This window comes from Microcaecilia unicolor, chromosome 11, assembly GCF_901765095.1.
Source record: "Microcaecilia unicolor chromosome 11, aMicUni1.1, whole genome shotgun sequence".
NCBI classification, from domain to species: Eukaryota; Metazoa; Chordata; class Amphibia; order Gymnophiona; family Siphonopidae; genus Microcaecilia; species Microcaecilia unicolor.
In genome coordinates, this window is record NC_044041.1 from 119,796,809 (window position 1) to 119,824,447 (window position 27,639).

General features: G+C 47.2%; 1 long non-coding RNA gene across 2 annotated transcripts in view; it reads right to left on the reverse strand.

The window, feature by feature from the left end:
• Nucleotides 1-460: 460 nt before the first annotated feature.
• LOC115480803 overlaps nucleotides 461-27,639 on the reverse strand; it is a 72,413-nt gene continuing 45,234 nt past the window's right edge. For both annotated transcript variants that reach the window (XR_003943866.1, XR_003943867.1), the window contains exon 4: nucleotides 461-917. This is a non-coding gene — a long non-coding RNA (uncharacterized LOC115480803). The remainder of the gene's footprint in view (nucleotides 918-27,639) is intronic.

Genomic DNA, 27,639 nt, shown 5'->3' on the forward strand with positions numbered 1-27,639 from the left:
ACATTGTGAACACACTTAAAGAAATACAGGTGGTTGGTGATATACTATTGGTAACACTTGAAATAGAATCACTACTTACAAACATACCACAGGATGAAGCCATTGCCATAATCACAGAATGTACTGACCAAAGAGTGCTTCTGTCAATGCATTCCAGTAGAAATCATAGTTGAACTGGCAGCCATAGCTTTGAAAAGGAATTTCTTTTGTTTTGACGGTACCTTTTACCAACAAAAGGCACCACAATGGGAGCAACCATGGCCCCATCAGTGGCAAACCTTTATGTGGCAGCTTTTGAAGAAAAAATTTTCAAACAACCACAATGAAGTAAGCACATTTTATTATGGCAACGCTACATTGATGACATCATCATGATCTGGAAAGGAACAGAAGAGGAACTCCAAACTTTTTAAGCAACATTGAATAATTTTAATAGTAATTTTAAATTTTAGATGTCTTTTAACAAAAAATGCATTCAATTCATTCCTTGATATTAATATTATATATGAATACTATGCCATACTTTGTATTGTTACTTGAATATTTTTACTGCTGTAATTGTCTATTGCTCATGTTTGATTTATTCTAACTGTACACTGCCTTGAGTGAATTCCTTGAAAAAGGTGGTAAATAAATCCTAATAAATAAATAAATGGAACATTCCATAGTGACCTATACAGGAAACCAACAGATTATAAATGAGTACTTGGATTTTAACAGCTGTCATAATCATACTTATAAGATGAATCTTCCACACAGCCAGTTCCTGAGATGTAAACAGCTATGTTCTAAGGACTCCTTTAAAGAACAGGCTAATGAGATGACAAGAAGATTTCAGTTGAAAGGATATGCTATTGAAGCCATTGCAAAAGGATATAATAGAGCTGCAGCCGCTGACAGAGACTCACTACCGCAACCTAGAAAAAGAGAACCAAACAGCAGAGCGGTATTTGCATTACCATTCACATATCTCTCGAGAAGCATCATTAACATTCTACGGAAACATTAGCATATCATCCAAGGGATAGATCATTTTCAAAATAGAAACATTATGATTGCTCACAAAAAAAGGAAAGAAAACTTGAAAGACAGCTTAGTTCATTCAACAATCCCACAGCACACAAATTTAGGAAGCCAGAGACCTTTGGGACGGGTGTGGATCATGCTCAGTGTGCAATGTACACATTACTATTATGACTTTTGTTCATCCAGAGACTGGTGAGATTTTTGAGTTAAGAAGTTTTACCAACTGTAAAAGTTCAGGTGTCATCTACATTGCATAATGTCCATGTGGATTACTTTATATAGGGAAATCTATAAGACACTTGAATAAATGGATTGCTGAACATAAAAGAGCAATGAATAGGAAAGTGCTGGAGAAACCACTAGCGGAGCATTGTTTAGAAAACAGGGGGTGATTTGGACAAGCTTTTATTACAGATGGAATAAAGATTTACATATAAGTTTAATACAGTTAACACCACATGGTTTGAACCAAGAGCTTGATTTTGCTGTTTTTCTGTGATATTTGATGGCTTCTTCATGCAGTCTCTGTCTGGCACTGCTCACACTGTATCATAGTTTTTCCTGTTTATGGCTGTTTGGACTGACTCTCTGTTGGTTTCATCATTAATTTTTTATCACATACTATGCATTTTAGACTTACTGCTGTTTCTAATATGTTTGTAGAAGATGGCTTACCCAGATTTTTAATTGCAATTTTTTAATGTTTTAATTTTGATCTTATGGGCTGGTAGGATCCATATTTAGCTGTTTTATTTCATTTTTAGTTGTTTTCTGACCTTTGTAGAAGCTTTTAAGATGCTCTTCATGTGTTTTAAGGACTCTCTGATACTCAGATTTCTTCCATGGTCGGAATGCATTGATGACATCTTTGAAATGCATTGATATCATTGGAATGCATTATTAACCTATCCATGCATTCCACCACATTTTTTAAATATTTTTTTCTGTTTTAAGATTTTTTTGCAGTGATTTTAGTTGTTATGGATCCTAGAACATCTCAGGATGTTCATTTTACATTTTGAATTTTAATGATTTTGCACAGATGTATATACTGCTTTAAGGACATTCAAGCTGTTTTTAGTTGTTCTGCATTTCAGACACACGTTTTTACTGGTTTTGAACCAAATATTCCTTACACTAATTATATATACATGACCTCAGCATACATATAAGTTAGGATGACACGGTAAGTTGTTTTCATTGCATTCACAGCGTTTTCATGAGAGACTGATCCCAGAATCTGTTAGTATATTGAGCATTTTTAATGGATTTACATTCTTGTTAGCCTGGTGAGGCTGTTTTTATCATCTGTGGTGTTTCTGCTACCTTTTTTTTTAGTGCTTGCTATGTTTTAACAGTTACACCAGCCAGGCTGATTTTGGAATTTTACATCAGCTGGGCAAGCCTCTCCTCTCTGGTTGTTTTTACTGTTTTACCCTTGAACATTGTTTTAGCACCCAGACACTAGGTTTTAGTATGGTGCTATTGTTAAAGGAAAGGTTCTTTTGAAAGTTCCTCTTGTGCATAAAGTTTATGTATTTATTATTTTATATAAGGATTTTCTTTACTAGATACTGAATGATTTTATTTTCATTTACAGTGACCTACTGCCCCGGACACAGCCATTTGTACTGGCCTAAACATGGTCATGTCAGGCATTTTATATTGAAATTCTGGGGGCTTTTAATCTATTAATAGAGACTGTGTTTCTTACAAGGTCTGCCTTGTTGTTTTATCTTCCATATTGGATTTGGCGGACTGCCTCCCTTGCTGTTTTTTTGACTAAAAATCCAGTGGGCAAATTTTTAGCCACATAGAGAATGCACACTTTTCAGATAGCTAATTAACACAGGTGAAAGGTTCTTTACCTGTGAAAACTGATCTGTATATATTTGATGGCACATGCAAAAATTGTTAGGCCACTCAAATCATTTCTATAGCATTACTAGACCTGTACAGCGCTGTACACATTATATGCAGGTACTTTCTCTGTCCCTAGAGGGCTCACAATCTAAGTTTTTGTATCTGGGACAATGAAGGGTTAAGTGATTTGCCCAAGGTCACAAGAAGCTGCAGTGGGAATCCAACCCAGGTTGCCAGGATCAAAGCTCAGGCCATCACAATTTCTAAATCTGAAGTTAAAGGGATAGACAAGATAGGTCTTACAATGTTTATATGCTGTCACATTCGATGTCTCTATAGATTAGGGATCTGGGTGCAAGTAGGGTGAAGTTGAATGCCTTACAATATGGGCGTCATTAAGAGGGTAAAGTATTTGATATAAGATGGATCCACTATGATGTAACACCCTTTCTTAAATCTTTTGAAACATTAAAAACCCACATCCCATCTTCCCTCAAGTTCTCAACTGTGAAACCATCTTCAGCAGGGCAGCCTCCTGTGACTGTCCATCAAAGCCTACTGTTTCCTTTAATAGCATGACCTTCAGAGAGAGGTCAGATTACTGTCATCAGTCCAGTGCTGCTGAAATCTGCTCTTCAGCATGTTTACCACAAGGCTCCCTGTCAAGCAAGGCATGTGGCACCCCCCTCCCTGCACCTGTGACATTGTAGTGCATGCTGGGAAGTGTAGTCCTCATCCATCTTCCCAAAGTCTTTCGGTATGGCAAATGCTCACTCCCTGCTCCAGGAACAAATCAGAGCAGAAATTTCATGTGACATTTCAAAGCTCCAAAACCCAAATCCCTGTAAAGCGAGATCACAGAAAAAGCTTTATTAAGTATATCTAATTTTCCCTGTCCACTAAATTCCTCCTTCTAAAGCAGTGGCCTTCCCTTCCAGTCCTTGAAGGCCCCAACAGGCAGGTTTTCAGGATATGCCTAATGAATATGCATGAAAGATTTGCATACAAAGGAAGCAGCAAGCATATATGTAAATCTCTCAGGCACATTCATTAGGGATATCCTGAAAGCTGACCCATTGGTGTCCCTTGAAGACAGTGTAGAGCAACATTCTAAAGGATCCCAAAACAAGAAATATTCCGCTTATTACACCTGTATGACTTTGGCCATTTCTAAGAGGCTGTCTTATTTGTTTCTTCTGTCCATGGAACTGATGCAATGTATTGACCCTGTTGATGCATAAAGCTGTGTGTTAGAGCCACAGGTATCACAGCTTCTAAAACAAGCTTTCCACAAAACAATTACCACTGGAACGCAGTAATCAATGAGCATTAAATGATTGGCACATTAAAATCACCGCAGTAATCCATAGCTTACTGTAAAAATGTACCCGTTCCTGTCAGCGCATGAGTGGTGACTGGCTCACACACTGACAGGAAGGGGGACATGTTAAAAAAAAAAACAAACACTGGGTCTACATCCCATCCAATACCAATCCCTGGTAGTCTAGCAGCCTCCTCCTCTCCCCCTAATCCAACCTCCCTTCCCTCAATATAAAAACAAATTCTGTGGTGTCTAGTGGCACCCCCCCCCCCCCCCCCGCCCTCGAAATGACCCAGCCTCCTACAGACTTCCTGTTCCTTTATGCTTCTCTCCATACCTGAAGCCTGTCTTCTTTATTTCTCGCTCTCCTCCTCTCATTTCTTCGTAGCTGTACTCTATCCCCCACCTCCCCCTTCCTAACTCTCTGTGGATGAGCTCTCGGCTTTTTCCTCAGAATGTGTAACCCTCTATTACTCTCTCCTTCTCCAGGGTGATTTTAATCTCCCCCTTCTGATATGTTTTCCTGGTTTTTTTTCTTCCACATCAAGTTTAGGCCTTATGCAGCATGCCTCGTGCCCAATCCATATCTTAGGAAACATTCTTGACTTTATCTTTACCTCTCCCCAACTCACAGTTTCCCCTCCACACCTTCCGCTTACCATGGTCTGATCATCTTTTGCTTTGCTTCATTCTTCCCGCTGTTCATCCTCTCGTTCCTTCTCATCCCATTCCCCTCCCCTCCCCTCCTACAAGCTCAATGACAGCTCGGACACCAAGATCTACCAAGCTGTCCATCACCTTGCCCCACAATCACCTACCTCTTACTCAACACGTCCTCGAGCTTAACAACTGTTTATCCAACATTTTGGAACTACATGTCCCTCGCACCTCTTCATCCTCTGGCCATCCTGACTCCACCCCTGGTTTTCCTCAGCCCTCCATGTTTCTGTGTTCTGCTGAATGCTAATGGTGGAAAACAGTCCTGGGCTCTGATCACATGCTGTTTCGTACATACTATAAAGAATAGCATAAAGAACTTCATCTTGCAAAGAGCTCATTCTTTTCAAATAAGATTGTTCGCTCCCTCAACTGTCCCCAAGACAAGACCTTTTTCAGGACCTTGACTCTATTGCTCCCTCTTCTACCATTTCCCCTGATTATGTTCCCTCCATCTCATCCTCTCCTCCCTCCTCCTATCTACCCCTTTTTCCCGCCTTTCCTACTTTCCCTCCCATCTCTTCATCCATCCTTTCTTCTTCTGTCCCACCTTCCCCTGTTACAATTCCACCCCTTTCTCCCATCTCCCTGTCTTTCCTCCTCCTGGTCCACTTTTAACCTCCCCTTGGTCACTCTCTCTCTCTTTTGTCATTTTCTCTCTCATCCCCACTTCCTCATCTTCTGATCAGTTATCCACTTTCCTTGTTAAGCGTCTTGCAGAGCACGTTATTTCTCATCGTCTTCCTCTCCTTTCATCTAGTCTTACAGAAGGAGTTGTTTCCTTTCCTTAGAAACATGCCTTAGTCTGTCCTCTGTTGAAGTAGCCTTGCCTTGACCCCTCCCTCCCTTCCAGTTTTTTCTCTATTTTCAATCTCCTTTTTTTCCTCTAAGATCCTTAAAAAAACTTGTCCTCACTCAACTTATCAAACATATTGAAATGAACAGGCCAATGTTTTGCATCCTTATCAATCTGGCTTTTGTCACAGTCATTGCACCGAAACTCTCCTGCTCGCTCTTCATGATTATTTCCCTAGACAATCATTCCGCCATTGTTTTTATTTCTCTTGATCTCTCTTCACCCTTTGATCTCATTGACCACTCCCTTCTTCTTCCACACCTTCAATCCCTTCATATTTCAGGTTTCAAGCTATCTTTCCAATCATACCTACCAACTTACTTTCAATTGAACTTCGACTTCTCCCCTTCTCCTAAATTCAGATGTCCCACAGGGTTCTATCCTTGGCCCAATTCTCTTCACCATTTTACTTTCACTGCTTCTCACCATCATTCAAAACTACTCTTGTACCCATTTCTGCTACGCTCATAATTTCCAAATCTTGTGTCACTTCTCTGACTCCACTGCTCTTACCTCTCACATGTCTCCTCTTGACCTCAGTCTAATCTTCTTTTTCTAAACTGCAAAATATGAAGCTATTCACTATTCTTATTCTTCTAACATCTCTCTCCTGCCACTCTCTACTGATGGCCATTCCCTGCAATTTTTTTAGTGCCAGGAAAGCGTGCACAGATGCCTGAACTACCACAGGGGCACCTGAGCGCAGCCCACGGTAGTGCATTTTGGTGCATTGGAAACATGTGGTAGTGCTTATTGCCACTTAGTAAAAGGACTCCTTAGTGCCACAGTGGTTTACAATTACAATTTTATTAATAATAATAATAAAGATTTTATCATAAATTGACAAATAAAATGACGAATAAGAAAAGAAAGTACAATCACATAATATCAAACATAAAATTACGGGGAAGAAACTACAGATTAGTAGAAGTAACAATCAAACGGAAGCATCAATATATTTTTTTTAGAACTGATGTTAATCAAATCAATAAACCCACCAGCTACAGAACATTAGGAATTAGTCCCCACATTCTCTACTTTCTCCTTCACAGGTTTATTCAGTACAAAAGGATTCTAATTGTATAGGATCAAAGATACAGTTACAATTTCAACACACAATATTATTATAGACATTCAATTCCACTAAAATAAAATCTCCAACACATCAGTTAAAATACTGTTGGAATAACCAAGTTCTAAAACATTTTCGGAAAGGTAAGAAGAAACTTTGTGAAGTTGATCAGGTAAAGAGTTCCAAAGATGGGGTCCAGCACAGTACTGGGCAGACTTCTATAGTCAGTGTCCCAAAAATGGCAAAGACAGATCAGAATGGGCTGGAGTGGGCTGTGACAGTAGTGCCTTTAGTTGGGAAGACTGGTGCCAAGCAGACTTCTACTCCTCCTCCTACCGCAGTCTCACTGCTTCTCATCCTTTGAAGCTCACTCCATCCGGCTATTCTACCCATTGCCACTCAGAATGGCAGTCATTTACTGCCCCCCCTTATAAATCCCTCTCTTCCTTCCTCACCGACTTCGATGCCTGGCTTTCCATCTTTCTTGAACCCTCATCTCCGTCCCTCATTCTCGGAGACTTTAACATACACGTTGATGACCAGTCCGACCCTCACGCTTCTCAGTTCCTCCCTCTAACAGACTCCTTCAACCTCCAGCTTTGCTCCACCACCCCTACTCACCGAGACGACCATTGTCTTGACCTCGTCCTCTCCTCTTCCGGCTCTCCCTTCAATTTCCATGTTTCAGCTCTTCCTCTCTCCGATCATCATTACCTTCACACTTCTTCACCCCCCCCCCTCAGCCCCGTCCAACTTTAACCACTACCTCCAGAAATCTCCAGGCTATTAACCCTCCCACCCTATCCTCTAGTATTTCTAATCTCCTCCCCTCCATCATGTCCTCCGAGTCTGTAGACAAGGCTGTCTCCGCTTACAATGCCACTCTCTCCTCTGCTCTGGACACCCTCGCACCATTCATCTCCTGTCCCACAAAGCGTACTAATCCCCAGCCCTGGCTGACCCCTTGCATCCGTTACCTTCGCTCCTGCACCCGATCTGCTGAACGCCTCTGGAGGAAATTACGCACCCTTTCAGACTTCCTTCACTACAAATTCATGCTATCCTCCTTCCACTCCTTCCTATTCCTTGCCAAACAGGACTATTACACCCAATTGACCAATTCTCTCAGCTCCAACCCCCGTCGTCTCTTCTCCACCTTTAACTCCCTCCTCAAAGTGCCCTCCGCTCCCCCCCCCTCACTCTCTCCTCAATCACTGGCTGATTACTTTCGCGACAAGGTGCAAAAGATCAACCTTGAGTTCACTACCAAGCCATCTCTTCTTCACCCTTCAACCCTCTCCCTCAACCAACCAACCCAGGCCTTTTTCTCCTCCTTTCCTGTCATCACCGAGGAGAAAACTGCTCGCCTTCTTTCCTCCTCGAAATGCACCACCTGCTCTTCTGATCCCATCCCCACCAACTTACTTAACATCATCTCTCATACTGTCACCCCCTCCATCTGTCATATCCTCAACCTCTCTCTCTCCACTGCAACTGTTCCTGACACCTTCAAGCACGCCGTAGTCACACCTCTCCTCAAAAAAACATCACTTGACCCTACCTGTCCCTCCAACTACTGCCCCATCTCCCTCCTACCCTTCTTCTCAAAAATACTTGAGCGTGCCGTTCACAGCCGCTGCCTTGATTTTCTCTCCTCTCATGCCATCCTCGATCCACTTCAATCCGGTTTTCGCCCTCTTCACTCGACAGAAACAGCACTCTAAAGTCTGTAATGACCTGTTCCTTGCCAAATCCAGAGGCCACTACTCCATCCTCATCCTCCTTAATCTATCCGCCGCTTTTGACACTGTCAATCATGACTTACTTCTTGCCACACTGTCCTCATTTGGGTTCCAGGGCTCTGTCCTCTCCTGGTTCTCTTCCTATCTCTCCCACCGCACCTTCAGAGTTCACTCTCATGGATCTTCCTCCACCCCCATCCCCCTAGCTGTTGGTGTTCCCCAGGGATCTGTCCTTGGACCCCTTCTCTTCTCAATCTACACCTCTTCCCTGGGCTCCCTGATCTCATCTCATGGTTTCCAGTATCATCTCTATGCTGATGACACCCAGCTGTATCTCTCCACACCAGACATCACCGCAGAGACCCAGGCAAAGGTATCAGCCTGCTTATCCGACATTGCTGCCTGGATGTCCAACCGCCACCTGAAACTGAACATGTCCAAGACTGAGCTCATCGTCTTTCCACCAAAACCCACTTCTCCTCTTCCTCCACTTTCTATCTCAGTTGATAACACCCTCATCCTCCCCATCTCATCTGCCCGCAACCTCGGAGTCATCTTTGACTCCTCCCTCTCCTTCTCTGCGCATATCCAGCAGATAGCCAAGACCTGCCGCTTCTTCCTCTTTGAAACCACTTAAGATCTCCAAACTACAAATTGGGCGCAATTTAGGGGAAGCCTAAGTGGACTCCAACAGTGAGAGACACGGATTGGAACTCAAGATAAGTTTTTCATTAGTTTTTCATTTAAGAGCACGTATATATTTTTGAGCACTTTTTGAGTGTGTTCGCAACAGCACCATAAAATAGTTAATCAAGGGATGACCCAATGAAGAGATGCTATGCCACTAGGCAAGAATTTATGATGTTGCCTTTAAGTGGTATCTTCTGAGGGTTCCCAAACCCATATATATATATATGCATTTCAACTTAATATAGGGTGTTTGGGTTTTGTAATAGCCAAAGTTATAAACATCCCATAGGTAGGCTGTTTGCAGACATACAGTTCTCATCTTTGGATTTGTGAAGTGTGCTTCTTCCTCTTTAACATCAGCAAAATTCGCCCTTTCCTCTCTGAACACACCACCCGAACTCTCATCCACGCTCTCATTACCTCTCGCCTTGACTACTACAACTTACTCCTCACCGGCCTCCCACTTAGCTATCTATCCCCCCTTCAATCTGTTCAGAACTCTGCTGCACGTCTCATATTCCGCCAGAACCGATATACTCATATCACCCCTCTCCTCAGGTCACTTCACTGGGTTCCAATCAGATACCGCATTCAATTCAAGCTTCTACTTCTTACCTACAAATGCACTCAGTCTGCGGCCCTTCACTACCTTTCTACCCTCATCTCCCCTTACGTTCCCGCCCGTAACCTCCGTTCACAGGACAAATCCCTCCTCTCTGTACCCTTCTCCACCACCGTCAACTCCAGGCTTCGCTCATTCTGCCTCGCCTCACCCTATCCTTGGAACAACCTTCCTGAGCCCTTACGCCAAGCCCCCTCCCTGCCCATCTTCAAGTCTTTGCTTAAAACCCACCTCTTCAATGCTGCATTCGGCACCTAACTCTTACCGTTCAGTAAATCCAGACTGCCCCAATTTGACTGCCCCTATCGGACTGACCGTTCACTTGTGTCTTAGATTGTAAGCTCTTGGAGCAGGGACCGTCCCTCTATGTTAAATTGTACAGCGCTGCGTAACCCTAGTAGCGCTTTAGAAATGTTAAGTAGTAGTAGTAGTAAAATGGCAAAGACAGCAGGATCAAGTATACGTATTTTATTCCACTGGATAGCCCCTGGAGGTCTTTATCTGCCATCATTTACTATGTGCTACAAAGATTCCATTAAGATACTAGGGAGTCAGGAGTGTTGAGGGGCGTGTCAAGATGGCAGCACGCTTCTGATCGTGGCTGAGAGCTCTACTATTTGGTTGCTCTGTGCTTCTTTTTCCTACCTCGATATGTCGCACACCAAATGTAAGGGGTCGGTAATGGCTACTTTCTCAATGGCCAGAACCTCCTTGCCACAGCAGCAATCCACTGAGAGGTTTGCTGCCAGAACCCGTGTTCAAATTACCAGGAGGAGCCCTGAAATTGCTCTGGGAGGAGGAGACCCAGGAGACTTCACTCTGGTGGATCCTCTTCTACTTCTATCCCTCCGCCTGTCGGCGTATCTCAGGGTTCTGTTCTTGGTCCCCTCCTCTTTTCTATCTACACTTCTTCACTTGGTTCATTAATCTCATCCCATGGCTTTTCCTATCATCTCTATGGTGATGACTCCCAAATCTACCTTTCTACCCCTGATATCTCACCTTGCATCCAAACCAAAGTTTCAGCGTGCTTGTCTGACATTGCTGTCTGGATGTCGTTTCTTTCTTTACAACATCCGTAAAATCCGCCCCTTTCTTTCTGAGCACTCTACCAAAACCCTCCTCTACACCCTTGTCACCTCTCGTTTAAACTACTGCAATCTGCTTCTTGCTGGCCTCCCACTTAGTCACCTCTCTCCTCTCCAATCGGTTCAAAACTCTGCTGCCCGTCTCGTCTTCCGCCAGGGTCGCTTTACTCATACTACCCCTCTCCTCAAGTCGCTTCACTGGCTCCCTATCCATTTTCGCATCCTGTTCAAACTTCTTCTACTAACCTTATAAATGTACTCACTCTGTTGCTCCCCAGTATCTCTCCACACACGTCCTTCCCAACACCCCTTCCCGTGCACTCTGCTCCATGGATAAATCCTTCTTATCTGTTCCCTTCTCCACTACTGCCAACTCCAGACTTCGCGCCTTCTGTCTCGCTGCACCCTATGCCTGGAATAAACTTCCTGAGCCCCTACGTCTTGCTCCATCCTTTGCCACCTTTAAATCTAGACTGAAAGCCCACCTATTTAACATTGCTTTTGACTCGTAACCACTTGTAACCACTCGCCTCCACCTACCCTCCTCTCCTCCTCTCCTCCTTCCTGTACACATTAATTGATTTGCTTACTTTTTTTTTTTTGTCTATTAGATTGTAATCTCTTTGAGCAGGGACTGTCTTTCTTCTATGTTTGTGCAGCGCTGCGTATGCCTTGTAGCGCTATAGAAATGCTAAATAGTAGTAGTAGTAGTAGAGACTTGGGGCTGGATGTCACTCTTTCTCTCCCGGTTCTCAACCCGCTGCCTCTCCCGGTAGGACTCACATTCCAGCAGAGGTCTCCAGAAGTGGAAGGCGCTGAGGGCAGGCTTTTGGTTCAAGGAGCAGAGATGGTGGATCCCAATGGAGGATGAGTTCCAGTTGAGTGTTTTTTTTAGGGTGGGAGGGGGTTGGTGACCACTGGGGGAGTAAGGGGAGGTCATCCCCAATTCCCTCCGGTGGTCATCTGGTCAATTTGGGCACCTTTTTGAGGCTTGGTCGTGAAAAAAAAATGGACCAAGTAAAGTCGACCAAATGCTTGTCAGGGACGACCTTCTTTTTTCCATTATCGGCCGAGGACGCCCATCTCTTAAGCATGCCCCAGTCCTAATTTCGCTATGCCTCCGACATGCCCCTGTGAACTTTGGTTGTCCCCGTGATGGACTGCAGTTGAGGGCGCCCAAAATCGGCTTTTGATTATGCCGATTTGGGCAACCCTGAGAGAAGGACGCCCATCTCCCGATTTGTGTCGGAAGACGGGCGCCCTTCTCTTTCGAAAATGCCCCTGTAGGTGTCACTTTCGACTCACTCCTCACATTCAAACCCCAGATAGATTCTGTTATTTGTTCTTCTTTTTTTGCCCTTCATCATCTTCGTTCAGGACAGGAAAGAACACCACACTCATCCTAAAAGCAGTCAAACTCAAAGATCATCATAAGGAAAAAATAGAGGGGACATACAGTCGAGAAAGGTAATAGGGTAGCAGTGATCTTATATTTATTTAGATTTTGCTCACACCTTTTTCAGTAGTAGCTCAAGGTGAGTTACATTCAGGTACCCTGGATATTTTTCTGTCCCAGGAGGGCTCACAATCTAAGTTTGTACCTGAGGCAATGGAGGGTTAAGTGACTTGCCCAAGATCACAAGGAGCAGCAGTGGGATTTGAACTGGCCACCTCTGGATTGCAAGACCGGTGCTCTAACCACTAGGCCACTCCTCCACTCCAGTATATGGGATCTTATGCACAATTAAAAGCTTGATGAAAAAGCCAGGTTTTTATGGTGGACTTGAAATTTTAGAAAAATAATTTGGCAAAGACATTCAAGGGGAGAGAGTTCCAAAAGAAAGGAGCCGCGAAGTAGAAGGCGTGTTGTCTGGTAAATTCAAGCTGAATAGATTTGGGACTGGGAAGGACCAGCCGACGATCATTTATGGAGCAAACACAGGTAGGAGAATACAGGATAGTATTAGTTTTAGGTAATGGGGGAGACCAATCCTGAAGGCCTTGAAAAAAAGTGTCAATAGTTTGAATATTATTTGCTGCTCAATAAGGAACCAGTTATGATTATAGAGTAATGGGGAAACATAATCACATTTCTGAGCAAGACATAATAATCTAATGCTGTATTTTGTTTGGAGTTTTTTTAAATTAGCAGGAGAGCAACCTAGATATATGATATTGCAGTTGACTAAGAGGGAGAGAATAAAAGAATGAAATGCATCATAGTCAAAATATTGTCGCACTGAATGCAATTGCTGGAGAATGAAGAAGGTAAAATTATGTATCATACCTGATAATTTTCTTTCCATTAATCATAGCTGATCAATCCATAGACTGGTGGGGTTGTGTCCATCTACCAGCAGGTGGAGATAGAGAGCAATCCTTTTGCCTCCCTATATGTGGTCATGTGCTGCCGGAAACTCCTCAGTATGTCGATATCAAAGCTCCATCCGCAGGACTCAGCACTTAGAGAATTACACCCACAAAGGGACACTCTGCCCAGCTCACCACCGCCGAAACGGGGGAGGGGAATCAACCCAGCTCATCCCCACACAAGTGGGGGAGGGGAATCCGTCCAGCTCAGTGGGGGAGGGACACCACACCTGCCGATGCGGGGGGATCTGGCTTATCCTGCGACCGCAACCGCAGGAGGAGCTGGCTGACCCTAACACCGCAGAAGTGGGAGGGATATAAGGCTACCCTACTGCCGCACGAAGCGGGAGGGAGCGCCGGCAGAATTTAGGTCGCAATCCAGCCCCGTAAAATGGAGGGGAGAGGAATGCAGCAGCTCACTGTAACACAAAATCGTCTCAACTCCAGAAGAATTCAATCGAAAAAACTTGAACACGAAGATCCTCCTGAACAGGAACTGAAGACTAAACTTGAACCTGAAATGCAACCAGAATATAAACAGTACAGATATCTGGGAGGGGCTATGGATTGATCAGCTATGATTAATGGAAAGAAAATTATCAGGTATGATACATAATTTTACCTTCCATATCATCATGCTGATCAATCCATAGACTGGTGGGATGTACCGAAGCAGTACTCACCCAGGGCGGGACATAGAAATCCCTGACCGCAACACTGAAGCTCCAAACCGGGCCTCCCCCCGAGCAGCCACAGTCAAGCGGTAATGACGGGAGAAGGTATGAGCTGATGCCCAAGTTGCCGCCTTACAAATCTCTTCCAAGGAGACGGACCCGGCCTCTGCCATCGAGGCCGCCTGTGCTCTAGTGTTGTGAGCCTTCAGCTGGATAGGCGGCATCTTCCCCGCGGCCACATAAGCCGCTGCAATGGTTTCCTTGACCCATCGTGCCACTGTAGGCTTGGATGCCTGCAGACCCTTACGAGGACCTGCGAACAGCACAAACAGATGATCCGACTTCCGGAAATCATTGGTCACTTCCAAGTATCTGATGATGACTCGTCTCACATCTAGATATTTGAGAGCAGAGTACTCCTCTGGGTAGTTCTCCCTGCGAAAGGAGGGTAGGCAGAGCTGCTGATTCACATGGAAACGAGAAACAATCTTGGGCAGGAAGGAAGGCACTGTGCGAAAAGACACTCCTGCCTCAGTGAACTGCAGGAAGGGTTCCCGACATGATAGCACCTGGAGCTCGGAAACTTGTCTGGCTGAAGAGAGAGCCACCAACGTCAGGTCTTTCAGAGATGCCCTCGACAAGGGTTCAAAAGGCGGCTTCTGCAAGGCTCTTAGCACTAGATTGAGATTCCACGCAGGCACCACCGAGTGCAGAGGAGGGTGTAGGTGATTAACTCCCTTGAGAAAGCGCACCACATCTGGCTGCGAGGCCAAGGAAGCACCCTTCAGGCGACCCCTAAAGCAAGCCAGAGCCGCTACCTGGACTTTAAGGGAACTGAGCGACAGGCCCTTCTCCAGACCTTCTTGCAGGAACGCCAACACTGAAGAAATTGGAGCACTGAAGGGAGAAAGGGAGCCTGCCTCACACCACGATGCAAAGGTATGCCAAACCCTGGCGTAAGCAGTAGAAGTAGAGCACTTCCTCGCTCTTAGCATAGTGGCGATGACCTTGTCTGAGAAGCCCTTCTTTCTCAGACGCTGCCGCTCAATAGCCAGGCCGTAAGACCAAAGAGGGAGGGATCCTCCATCACCAGGGGACCCTGATGCAACAGGCCCCGCACCACTGGCAGCCGCAGAGGGCCGTCCACCGAGAGCCTGATCAAGTCCGCATACCAGGGACGTCTGGGCCAGTCCGGTCCCACCAGGATTATCCGACCCGGATGCTTTGCCACCCGGTCTAGCACCCTGCCCAACATGGGCCAGGGCGGGAACACATAGAGAAGTTCCCGTGTCAGCCACCGTTGGAGAAGAGCATCTACTCCCAGAGATCGAGGGTCCCGTCCTCTGCTGAAAAAGCGCGGCACTTGGCAATTGGCCGATGACGCTATCAGATCTATGCTCGGCTGGCCCCAGCGCTTCGTGATGTCCAAGAACGCCTGAGCCAATAGCTGCCACTCTCCGGGATCCAAGGTATGACGACTGAGAAAGTCCGCCTTAACATTCATGACTCCCGCAATATGGGCCGCCAACAGCTGTTCCAGGTTCGCTTCCGCCCACTGGCATAGTTTCATGGCCTCCTTGGCTAGAGGGGCGCTCTTGGTACCTCCCTGGCGATTGACATAGGCCACAGCTGTGGCATTGTCCGACAGGACCCGTAATGGCTTCACCGCCAGTACCAGGAGAAACTCCAAAAGCGCCAACCGAATGGCTCTGAGTTCCAGAAGATTGATAGACCACTTTGCCTCTGCAGGAGACCAGAGGCCCTGCCCTGTCCTTCCCAAGCAGTGGGCTCCCAAGCCCATCAAAGAGGCGTCCGTCATGACGACAACCCACTCTGGGGTCAAAAGAGGCATTCCTGTGGACAGCTTGTCTGGCCTCAGCCACCAGCTCAGCGCCTTGCGCACCGCTGGATCCAAGGGAAGGCGCACAGCGTAATCCTCCGACACTGGAGTCCATCGCTGCAGCAGAGAGTGCTGTAGTGGTCTCATATGGGCCCTGGCCCAGGGCACTACTTCCATCGTGGCCATCATAGAGCCCAACAGCTGCACATACAGTAGTCCCAAGCCCGAAGAGGAGAGGCTACTAGGAACTGGTCCACCTGAGCCTGAAGCTTGACAATCCGATTGTCTGGCAGGAACACTCTGCCCACTTGGGTGTCGAAACGAACTCCCAGATACTCCAGGGACTGAGTCGGGCGCAGCTGGCTTTTCTCCCAGTTGATGATCCACCCCAGGGAGCTCAAAAGAGCAATCACCCGGTCTAAAGCTCTGCCGCACTCTGCATAAGAGGGGGCTCGGATCAACCAGTCGTCCAGATAAGGATGGACTTGTACTCCTTCCTTTCGTAGGAAGGCCGCGATGACCACCATTACTTTGGAGAAGGTCCGCCCGAACGGGAGGGCTCTGAACTGGAAGTGTCGGCCCAGGACTGCAAAACGCAGAAAGCGTTGATGAGGAGGCCAGATGGGAATATGCAAGTAAGCTTCCTTGATGTCCAAGGATGCCAGGAACTCCCCTGCCTTCACTGCCGCTATAACAGAGCGGAGCGTCTCCATTTGGAAGTGTCGAACTTTCAAGGCCCGATTGACCCCTTTGAGGTCGAGGATAGGCCGCACAGAACCTCCTTTCTTTGGTACCACAAAGTAAATGGAGTAACGTCCCTTGCCAAGCTGATCTTCTGGCACCGGAACGACCGCACCCAGGCGGATCAGATTGTCCAAAGTCTGCTGCACTGCCACAGCTTTGACCGGAGACTTGCAGGGAGAGTGCACAAACCCGTCTCTTAAGGGTCGGCAGAACTCTAGCTTGTAGCCGTCTCTGATGATTTCCAGCACCCAAGTGTCTGAAGTTACCCTGGTCCACTCACCCAGAAACGACGATAGGCATCCTCCAATCTGCTCTGGGCCATGGACCAGGGCCCCGTCATTGGGTACGAGACCCTGGGGGAGGACCGGAGGAGGCACCTCCGGGACGGCGGTCTCTGCGAAAGGAATGCTGCTTGGCGGAGAAGTTCCTCTTGAAGGAAGAGGGGGCAGAGGAGCCCGACTTGCCCGGGCGATACCGACGGGCTTCCTGAAACCATCCTTTGGAGGAACCGGGGCGGGCACCACTGGCCCGAGCCCTGACCTCCGATAACCTCTTGCCCTTGTTCGTGCCAAGATCGGTCACAATCTTGTCCAGCTCGACCCCAAAGAGCAGCTTGCCTTTAAAAGGCAACTTAGCCAGGCGAGACTTGGAGGCGTGGTCAGCAGACCAATGCTTCAGCCAAAGCCAGTGCCGAGCAGAGACTGTCTGAGCCATACCCTTAGCCGAGGCTCTCAAGACATCATACAGCAAGTCTGCCAAGTAGGCCAAGCCCGATTCCAGGGCTGGCCAATCAGCCCTCAAGGAAGGATCCGAGGGGGAAGCCCGCTGCACAATAGTCAGGCACGCCCTGGCCACATAGGAGCGGCAAACTGAGGCCTGCAAACTTAAAGCAGCCGCCTCGAAGGACGACTTTAAAGCCGCCTCCAATCTTCTGTCTTGGGCGTCCTTTAGGGCCGTGCCACCTTCCACCGTCAACGCCGTTTTCTTAGTCACCGCAGTGATTAAGGAATCCACGGTAGGCCAAAGAAAGGCCTCTCGTTCGCCTTCAGGCAGAGGATAGAGGCGGGACATAGCCCTAGCCACTTTAAGGCTCGCTTCTGGGAAATCCCATTGAGCCGAAATCAAGGTGTGCATGGCTTCATGCACGTGGAAGGTTCTAGGCGGGTGTTTCGTCCCCAGCATAATGGCAGAGCCAGCAGAGGCTGAGGGAGAGACGTCCTCCGGAGAGGAAAACTTCAAAATGCTCATGGCCTGCACTAACAGGTTGGGCAAATCCTCTGAGCAAAAGATCCGAGCTGCAGAGGGGTCATCCGCTCCATCCGAGCGGGAATCCGTCTCCTCCAAGGAATCCCCAAAGGACCGTTCGGAGAACTCAGATATGCTGCCCTCATCTACATCAGAGGAGACAGAGTCCTCTAGGGCCTGGAAATCCACCCAAGGGCGTTTGCTTCCGGAGGCCTCAACCCCTTTATCAGACAGGGGAGCAGGGGCAGCGTTTTGCATAAGAAAAGCCTGATGCAGTAGCAAAATGAACTCAGGGGAGAAACCCCCCAGACTGTGCACTTCTGCAGCCTGGGCCACGGCCCTAGACGCACCCTCAACCGGCGCTCGCAAGAGCGGGGGAGAAACATGCTGCGCATCCAAAATGGCGTCCGGCGCGAAACTCCGAGAAGGAGCCGCGCAGGAAGAACGGCGCTTAACTTTTGCCGCTTTCTTGCCATCGCCCGAATCAAGGGCGACCATAGCATTAACGTCTCCCACCTCGAGGGCGGCCCAAGAAGAAGCCGTCTGAGCAGAGTGGCCAGCCAAAATGGGGGGGGGGGGGGGGGGGGGGGGGGGGGGGGGGCGAGCAGCGGGGGATGGGCGCCTATGGCGGGAAAAACCGCCGCACCAGAGGAAGAACCAGGAAACTGACAGGACTCCAAACTAACGCCCAAAAAAGGTGATTCAGGCTTTGAAACCCCCACATCCCCGCTAGACGCGCACATGCGGTCCGGGGAGCGATTCTTCGCGCCCTTGCCCTCCAACGCCATAAGCGACGTGGAGACCGATCGGGGAATCCCCTGCCCGCTACAAAAGGTGAAAATTACCTGCTCCTCGCTATAACGAACTGGTGTCCCAGTGAGCAGCTGCAATAAACGCTGATATAAACGTTGAAATAAACGCCCTTAATGGACGTCAAAATTTTTTTTTTTTAAACGGAGCCAGCGGGAGGGGGGAGAAAAGGAGGGACCTGGCACCACCAGGTTTGCACTTGCTCAAGAAGAGCCCTCAACCCCAGGTACTCAACAAAACCTAAAAATTAGGCTTAGAGACCTAGCCAGAGCTGCTGCTGTGTGTGACCACCACCTGCTGAGATAGAGAACATACTGAGGAGTTTCCGGCAGCACATGACCACATACAGGGAGGCAAAGTTTGCTCTCTATCTCCACCTGCTGGTAGATGGACACAACCCACCAGTCTATGGATTGATCAGCATGATGATATGGAAACCAGTCTTGCATAAATTAGATATCTGTGGAGAGAAAGTGAATTGTGAGTCAAGAACAATTCCTACATAGCTAAAGGAATCAACAGGAAGAATAGAAGTTCTAAAAAGATTAAAGTAGTAGTTGGTGTAGAGAGACCTCCAGTAAAACAGCAGGCCACTGTTTTTTGTTTGTTCAAAACTAATTTCTGCTCAGAGAGTCAATCTGAGACAAAGTCTAAACAGTCTTGAAGAGTAACAATGGATGGAGTGAATGTATTAGTGGGAAAAAGTAGTAGGATATCATCTGCATAGAAATTAATGAGATACCAGATGACTGAATAAGTTGAAAAGAAATGGAGACAGAACCGATCCCTGTGGGACCCCACAGGCCAAGGGGCGAGGGGGGTGGCAGTGGATAAAGTGGTAATGACTTTATAAGAGCGGTTTGAGAGAAAGGAGGAAAACCAGGCAAGAACGGTCAGTTAGGCCCGAGTGACAAGAGATAATAATAACGAGTGATTAACCAGATTAAAGGCTGCAGAAAGATCGAGTGAAACAGCAAGAACAATGTTATGTTTGTCAAGATGGAAATAAATCTCACTGAGTAATGCTGCAAGAACTGTTTCAGTACTAAAATGGGCTCTAAAACCTGATTGATTGGGGTGAAAAGCACGCAATTTTTCAATAAAAGAGGACATCTGAGTATAAACTACTTTTTCTAATACTTTGGAAAGGAAGCATAAGTTTGATACTGGCTGGTAATGGGCTGGAATTTGAGGGTCTAGTGAGGGTTGGCTGACCATCGCCAGCTAGATTAGCCCCTGATATTCAGTGCCAGGCCATATCCAGACACCAGCACTGAATATCCAGGGCTAACTGATAGGGGGCCCTGGCCACCGGAGCTTATGTGGGTCCCAGCCAATATTCAGCTGGAGACCACATAAGACAGTTATGTGGGTCCTGGCTGACATTCAGCCGGGACCCGCATGATTTTTTAAGCCCCCCCCCCCCCAATCCCCTGATGCAGTTCCCCCCTTCCCTCTCCCAGGCTGTGAGTCACAAGCACCCTCCTCCCCAGAACACCCCCCCAACCCCCTTGGGCCTACCTGATATCCGTGGTGGTCCAAGTGGGGGTGATGGAAGCAGCAGCGAAGTCCACTCACTCCTGCCTCTTACAGCTGCCTTCAGAAAATGGCTGCTGTGACCTCTCACGTATTGACAGGGGGATCATATACTGTTCACGCTGGAATTATATACACTTTCTCTACTCTCTATATCTTTTGTCACAAACATACATTCATGCTTAAATTTTACTTCTTATGTATTCTCCTTTTCATCAACTATTGTATTGTATTGTATTATATTATACTAGTAAAAAAGGCCCGTTTCTGAAAGAAATGAAAAGGGCGCTAGCAAGGTTGTCCTCTAATGCCTGCCAGCTGCCACTATCTGGCTTTCCTAAAGGAGACCCATGGGCATGAAATGCTTTCCCTAGGGGGAGTGTGTGCCAGTATGAATACCTGTTGCATTGCATGTCTGGTTGGTGGGTGACTGTAAGCATAGTACCATGCGAACGTGCATGCATGTTTGTGGGGGGGGTCCCCACTTTTCCCTAGCCCCACCACTGTGGGAGGGGGGAGCATCATTGCTCCTCGGCCACGGAACAGGACTGGAAGGCAGGGCCACGGACACTGGGGCAGTAGCAGGAACGTGTACGGAGCGATGAGGTGGTGAATAGCTGTAGAGATTGCCACCGCCTCCTCCCCTTTAACTTTTGCACAAAGTGTTTGGGCTGGGAAAGAAAAACTGTTCTAGCGGCAGTTGGGCAGGCATTGATTTCGCAGTAGTGTGGGGAGGAGTGGAGCAGGGATGCATGGGTCTCCAGCGTTGTTGGGGCAAGACAGAGCAGCGTTGTCGGGGCACCGCGCCCTCTGTTGTTGGGGTGAGACGAAGGCGGTGTGTTGTGGGAGGGGAGCGTGGAGGCGTCCACAGCTTTGGCGGGTTTAGAGTAGCCGTTTTGGGAGAGAGAGGGCGATCCGGAGCGGAGGGTCCGATGTTGGCGGTTGTCGGCATTTGTCCTGGGGCCATCGCTGCAGGGTTTGGCGTCAGCTGTTTGGGGGCGGAGCCAGAGCAGAGAGAGAAGCCCAGGAAAGCATGGGAGAAGTCAAGGGGCCTGATTGGCTGGTGTCGGGATCACGTCATAATGCGGCCAGTGACGTCTCAGTCTGATCTACGGAGCCTAGCAGACCACCTCTGAGGGAGCCACGGACCCAGGCAAGACAGAACGTTGGAGGTGAGAATTATTATATAGGACTTTTTTCTAAATAAATTGATTCCTTGTTGTTTATAGACTGCATCATTTTGTTGCTATTCTGTGAAATGTTATTTGCTACTTTTGGACTCTATCGTACACACAAAGGTTAGTCTTTTTTTGGAGAAACCCATTGAAAATCCTATATCTTGGTCATCCTGTTTCTTTTAAATTGTATTATCTACATGTATACTTTTTTATATATTATATTGATCTTATATTTATGTTTCTTATCACTGTGCTAGTTTTTTACAATACACGTGTTTTTATGTTTATATAGACTTTTGGTCTCAAAGGTTATGTTTCATACTTATATCATCAGTATTGGTTTTTAAAGTTTTATTTTCATTTAATATGTTTTATTAGTATTTACATTGTATCATTTATTTTAAGTTTTTATTTTTCTTTGTACGTTGACGTGGAGGAGTAGCCTAATGGTTAGTGCAGTGGGCTTTGATCTCAGAAACCTGGGTTCAATTCATGCTGCAGCTCCTTGTGACCTTGGGCACGTCACTTAACCCTCCATTGCCCCAGGTACAAAAACTAAGATTGTGAGCCCTCTAGGGACAGAGAAAGTACCTGCATATAATGTGTATAGCAGTGCATATATCTAGTAGCACTATAGAAATGATTAGTAGTAGTAGTAGTATATATTTATTCATTTGTATTTTGTAGACTCCTGAGGCAGACACTTAGCCAAAACATAGTGCCATGTTGAGTCATCATTTTTTAAACATAATTTATGGCATAAAGCATATTTGCTACTCTCTATGTCCCTGGTATCATTGGAAAAGTCTTGTTGATCACGCTACTCTTTTGTTTGACCTGGTACGTTCATAGTGGATCCTGTTCCGCCACCTCAGTGGTTGACTTTTATGGTACTACACAAGTACCACGAGCTGCCGTAAGAGGTCATGGCAACCATTTTCTGAAGGCAGAAGTAGGCTTTGCTCTTGCTCCCATCACCCTCACTTGGACCACCAGAGATATCAGGGGGGTCCGGTGGGGAGGTATATTCTGAGGTGAAGGGGGATTGTGACTCGCAACCTGGGGGGGGGGGGGAGAGGGATGGGAAGGAGGGGGAGCTGCATCAGGGGATCAGGGAAGGGGGGGGGGGGGGTTAAAAAAACAAAAAATAATTATGCAGGTGCCAACAATATTCAGTGCCAGGGCCCGTATAGCTAACCCAGCCAGGTTAGGACAGCTTTTGAGATGTTCTAATTTGGCTGGGTTAGTTATGCAGATCTGGCTCTCAATAACTGCTAGCTCCTCCCCAGTATCACCCCCTTGTACTGCCCCTGACCTGCCCAAATTCAACATGGGTGGTCAAAAATTATATTCAGTGGCACTGCCCAGTTTAGTGCCACTGAATATCGGCGGTTGGGCAGCCCAAAGTGATTTAAGCAGGCCAGAGCCTCTCCTATCCACTTAAATTGCTCTGAATATCAGCCGGCTGGTGTCTAGCAGCACCCCCCCCCCACCCCCTACATGAGCCCCTCTCATTGACTTAAAAAACTTGCCTGGTGTCTAGCAGTACCCTCCAACCCTGAAATTACCTCCCTCAAACCAGTGACCTAAAACATCTCTAGTATTTAGCACCACCCCTGAACATAACATAAGTACATAAGCACTGCCACACTGGGAAAAGACCAAAGGTCCATCAAGCCCAGCACTCTGTCTCTGACAGCGGCCAATCCAGGCCCCAGGAACCTGGCAAAAACCCAAAATTTAATAACGATCAATGGACTTTTCCTTCAGGAATCTGTCCAGACCCCCTTTAAACTCAGCAAGGCCAGCTGCCGTCACTACCTTCTCCGGCAATGAGTTCCAGAGTCTAACCACACGCTGAGTAAAGAAAAACATTCTCCAATTTGTTTTAAACCTACCACATTCTAATTTCATCTTGTGTCCCCTAGTTCTATTATTGTTAGAAAGCGTAAACAAACGCTTCACATCAGTGCGCTCTACCCCACTCATTATTTTGTAGACCTCTATCATATCACCCCTCAGCCGCCTTTTCTCCAGGCTAAAGAGTCCTAGCCGTCTTAACCTCTCCTCATAAGGTAGTCGTCCCATCCCTTTTATCATTTTTGTCGCCCTTCTCTGCACCTTCTCCAATTCCTTTATATCTTTTTTGAGATGAGGCGACCAGAACTAAACACAATACTCCAGGTGCGGTCACACCATGGAGTGATATAACGGCATTATAACATCCTCATGCTTGTTTTCCATCCCTTTTCTAATAATACTCAACATTCTGTTCGCCTTCTTAGCCGCCGCAGCACATTGAGCGGAAGATTTCAACGTTCTATCCACGATGACTCCCAGATCCCTTTCTCGGTCCGTAACTCCTAAAGCGGAACCTTACATGACATAGCCGTAATTCGGGTTCCTCCTTCCCACGTGCATCACTTTGCACTTGTCAACGCTGAACTTCATCTGCCATTTGGATGCCGAATCCCCCAGTCTCAAGAGGTCCTCTTGTAATCTTTCACACTCCTCCCGCGACGAGACGACCCTGGATAACTTTGTCATCTGCGAATTTAATTAACTCACTAGTTACTCCCATCTCAAGGTCATTTATAACCCTCTTCTACTGCCTTAAAAAAATTCCCTGTTGTCTAGTGACCCTCATCCCACCATCAAATATATAATTCCTAGTGTCTATTGGCACCTCCACTCCCCTCAACATGAATTCCTCCTACCAACTTTTAAAAAAATCTCTGATGTCTAGCGGTACTCCCCCAATGTAACTTCAATTCCCACTGAGTTAAAAACAAAATTCCCTGGTAAGTAAAGGCAGCCCCCACCCCTCCAACATGACCCCTCCTTTCTACTAACCTAAAACAAAATTCCTAGTGTCTAGCGGCACTCCCCTCCCATCAACTTAAAAATCTTCATTAATGTCTAGCATCTACCACCCCCCCTGATATTAACCCCCCCCCTTCCGCTGTGTGTTAGAGCTGCAGACAATGCAGGGTGGCATTTCCCCCAACATGACCCCCTTTCCCATGACAAAAAAAATTCCCTGGTGTCGTGGCACCCCCTTACCCTCCGATATGACCCTCCCTCCCACCAAATTAAACAAAATATCCCTGGGTTCTACTGACATGCACCATTCCCCTATATGACCCCACCTCCCACTGACTTAAATAATTCCCTTGTATATGGTGGCATTATCCTCATCCCCCCTGACATAACCCCCCTCACACTGACTTGAGTCTGGCAACATCCCCCAACCTGCCCCCCCCCCCCCCCCACCAATTAAAAAAAAATCCCTGATGTCTAGTGGCACCCCCTGACATGACTTTAAAAAACCCCTTGGTATCTGGTGGCACACCCCCTCCCCTGACATGACTCCCCCCTCAGTGACATAAAAGAAACATTCCCTGGTATTGGAAACCCCCAATCCCTGACAAGACCCCCCTCCCCACAACTTAAAAAAGGTTCTCTGGTGTCTAGTGACATACCCCACTCCCTGACATGATCCCCTCCCAATAACTTAAAAAAAAATTCCATAATGACTAGTGGCACACCCCACGCCAACCCTGACATGACCCCCTCCCACTGACTTCAAGAAACCTCTAGTGTTTAGTGGCAGTCCTCATCACTTTGCATGACCCCCCTGACATGACCCTACTTCCCATGACTTAATAGCACTCCCTGACATAACCCCTCCCCCCCCCCCAAGTTTTCCTGGAGCTACAACGCTTCAGTGCAGTGGCGTAGCCAGACCTGACATTTTGGGTGGGCCCAGAGCTAATATGGGTGGGCACTATGTATATAAAGGTGTGAGTAGTTTTGGGGGGGATCCCAAATAATTTTTAATAAACAGTCTGCCCAACAGCTGTCCTACAGCAACATAAACCACATACATATTCGGAACCTATGTTGCAAACCTTAAAACCACCAGTTCTCAAATACCAATAACATCACCTTTAAAAGGCAATAGCAATACGTGTCCCATTGGAAAAGCCAGACTGATATAGATCCCCACAAACACCACATGCCAGCAGAATCTCTTACCTTGGTCACATACAGAACACAGATCAACCATCATTAATTGCAGAATAAAGGACCAAAAATTTGAATTTGTCCTGTAGCCCAGCATCAGCCATACCCTTCCCTTCCCTTCCCCATCACTTCATCCTTGTAGCCCACCATTGGCCCTACCCCCCATCCATCCTTATAGCCCTATCAGCCATACTCTTCCCTTCCTACCCTCCCATCTCTCCCTGTAGCCCAGCATCAGCCCTACCCTTCCCTTTATACCCCCCATCTCTCCCTGTAGCCCAGCATCAGTCCTACCTTCCTTTTATACCCTCCGCCCAATCAGGAATCTGCCCTACCCTTCCCTATCCCCCCACTTCTCCCAGTAGCCTTAATCCCACCTGCCCCAGGCATGGCCCCATTCTCCCTCCTGCCCCCTTCTCAGACCCCAGACCCCTTCTCCCATCTGAGTCTCTCCCCTCCCCTCCCAGACCCCGTCCCCTTCTCCCATCTGAGTCTGTCCCCTCCCCTCCCCTCCTAGACCCCATTCCCGTCCCTTTCAACCATCTGAGCCCCTCCTCTCCTCTCCCCACCCCACCCTGACCCCTTCTTCCCTCCCCGACTCAGTCCCCACCTGCCTACCAGCTCCATCGACGGGGAGAGATGACCCTTTTCTGCCACCGACACCCAGCCTTAAAAAAGAAAACGGAAGAAGCGCCTCGCGTCTGACCTGCTCTGCGCTGCTAAGGCAAACAAATTGCCTTGTCGCATCGGCCCTTCAATCACTGTGTCCCGCCCTCTGATGTAACTTCCTATTTCCGTGAGGGTGGGACACAGTGATTGAAGGGCCGACGTGACGAGGCGATTTGTTTGCCTTAGCAGCGCAGAGCAGGTCAGATGCGAGGCGCTTCTTCCGTTTTCTTTTTTAAGGCTGGGTGTCGGGTGGCTGAAGAGGGTCATCTCTCCCCGTCGACGGAGCTGGTAGGCAGGTGGGGACTGCGACGCCAGTGGGGCGGGGCGGACGTTGGTTGGGCGGGCCTGGAGGGAAAGTGGCTGGGCCTGGGCCCATCCAGGCCCGCCCGTGGCTACGCCCCTGCTTCAGTGCAATACAAGTGTCTCTGTCTAGTACAGTACACTAAAAGGCACTTCAATCAAATAAATATAGGACCATATTTCACCAACATATGCTACAGGTTTGTTGACCTCTGAAGCAGGCTTACATGCAAAAGACGGCCAAGTTGGGTCCTTGATGTGTTTATTTTGCGACTATATTAAAGGACCTATACATCAAGCATTGGACATCCTCGTTTTCTTTGCCTCACTTCTTTGTTCTTGTTATAACCCCCCCCCCCCAACTTAAAAATGTTACCTGGTGACTAGCAGCACCATGCAACACAACCCCCCCCATCCATACCACCATCACTACCAACTTAGAAACAATCCCTGGTGCCTTGTGACCCACCATCCCTCCTACCCCCAAACATGACCCCTTTCTCATTTACTTAACTCCCTGGTGTCTAGTGGCTCCCCCATCCCTGATATCAACCCCCTCAGACTGACTTTAAAAAATCCCTGGTGTGTTGCAGCACCCCCTGACATAACCCCTCTACTTAAAAATGTTCCCTGGTATCTAGCAACACTTCTTTTCTTTGACGTAAGCACTCCCAGGAATGCCTGGTCTCATGCAACTAAAAATCCAGTGGGCAAAGTTTTATCCATGTAGAGAATGGGCAATTTTCAGACAGCTGATTGACATAGGTGAAAGGCTTTTGGCTGATTTCTATGTATTTGGTGGCATATGCAGAATTTAGAAACATAAATGAAGGTAGATAAATATCATATATGGCCTATCAATACCATCTACTCTCCCTTTCACTCCCTTACAGATCCTAAATTGTCAGGCCATTGCAGTTTCTGAACCTGAAGTTAAAGGGATAGATGAGACGACGGGCCTTACACAGCCTATCTGCTGTCACATTCAATGTCTCTAGGTGAGGGATCTGGGTGTAAGTAGGGTGAAGTTGAATACAGGGATGGTCTTAAGAAGGGGTAGCCACACAGCTGTTAACAGCACCATGCTTAACTGAGTCAGCTTTGCAACTGGTGGCTGACCAAAAGTTAATTTTCCATCTCTTTCTCTCTCCCCCTCTCTCTTGGTAATCCTGCTCCTCTGCACTGACACTATACACCTCCCATTGCACTGCTAGCCAACCCTTACATTTCATTTGAAATTTTAAGTCCCA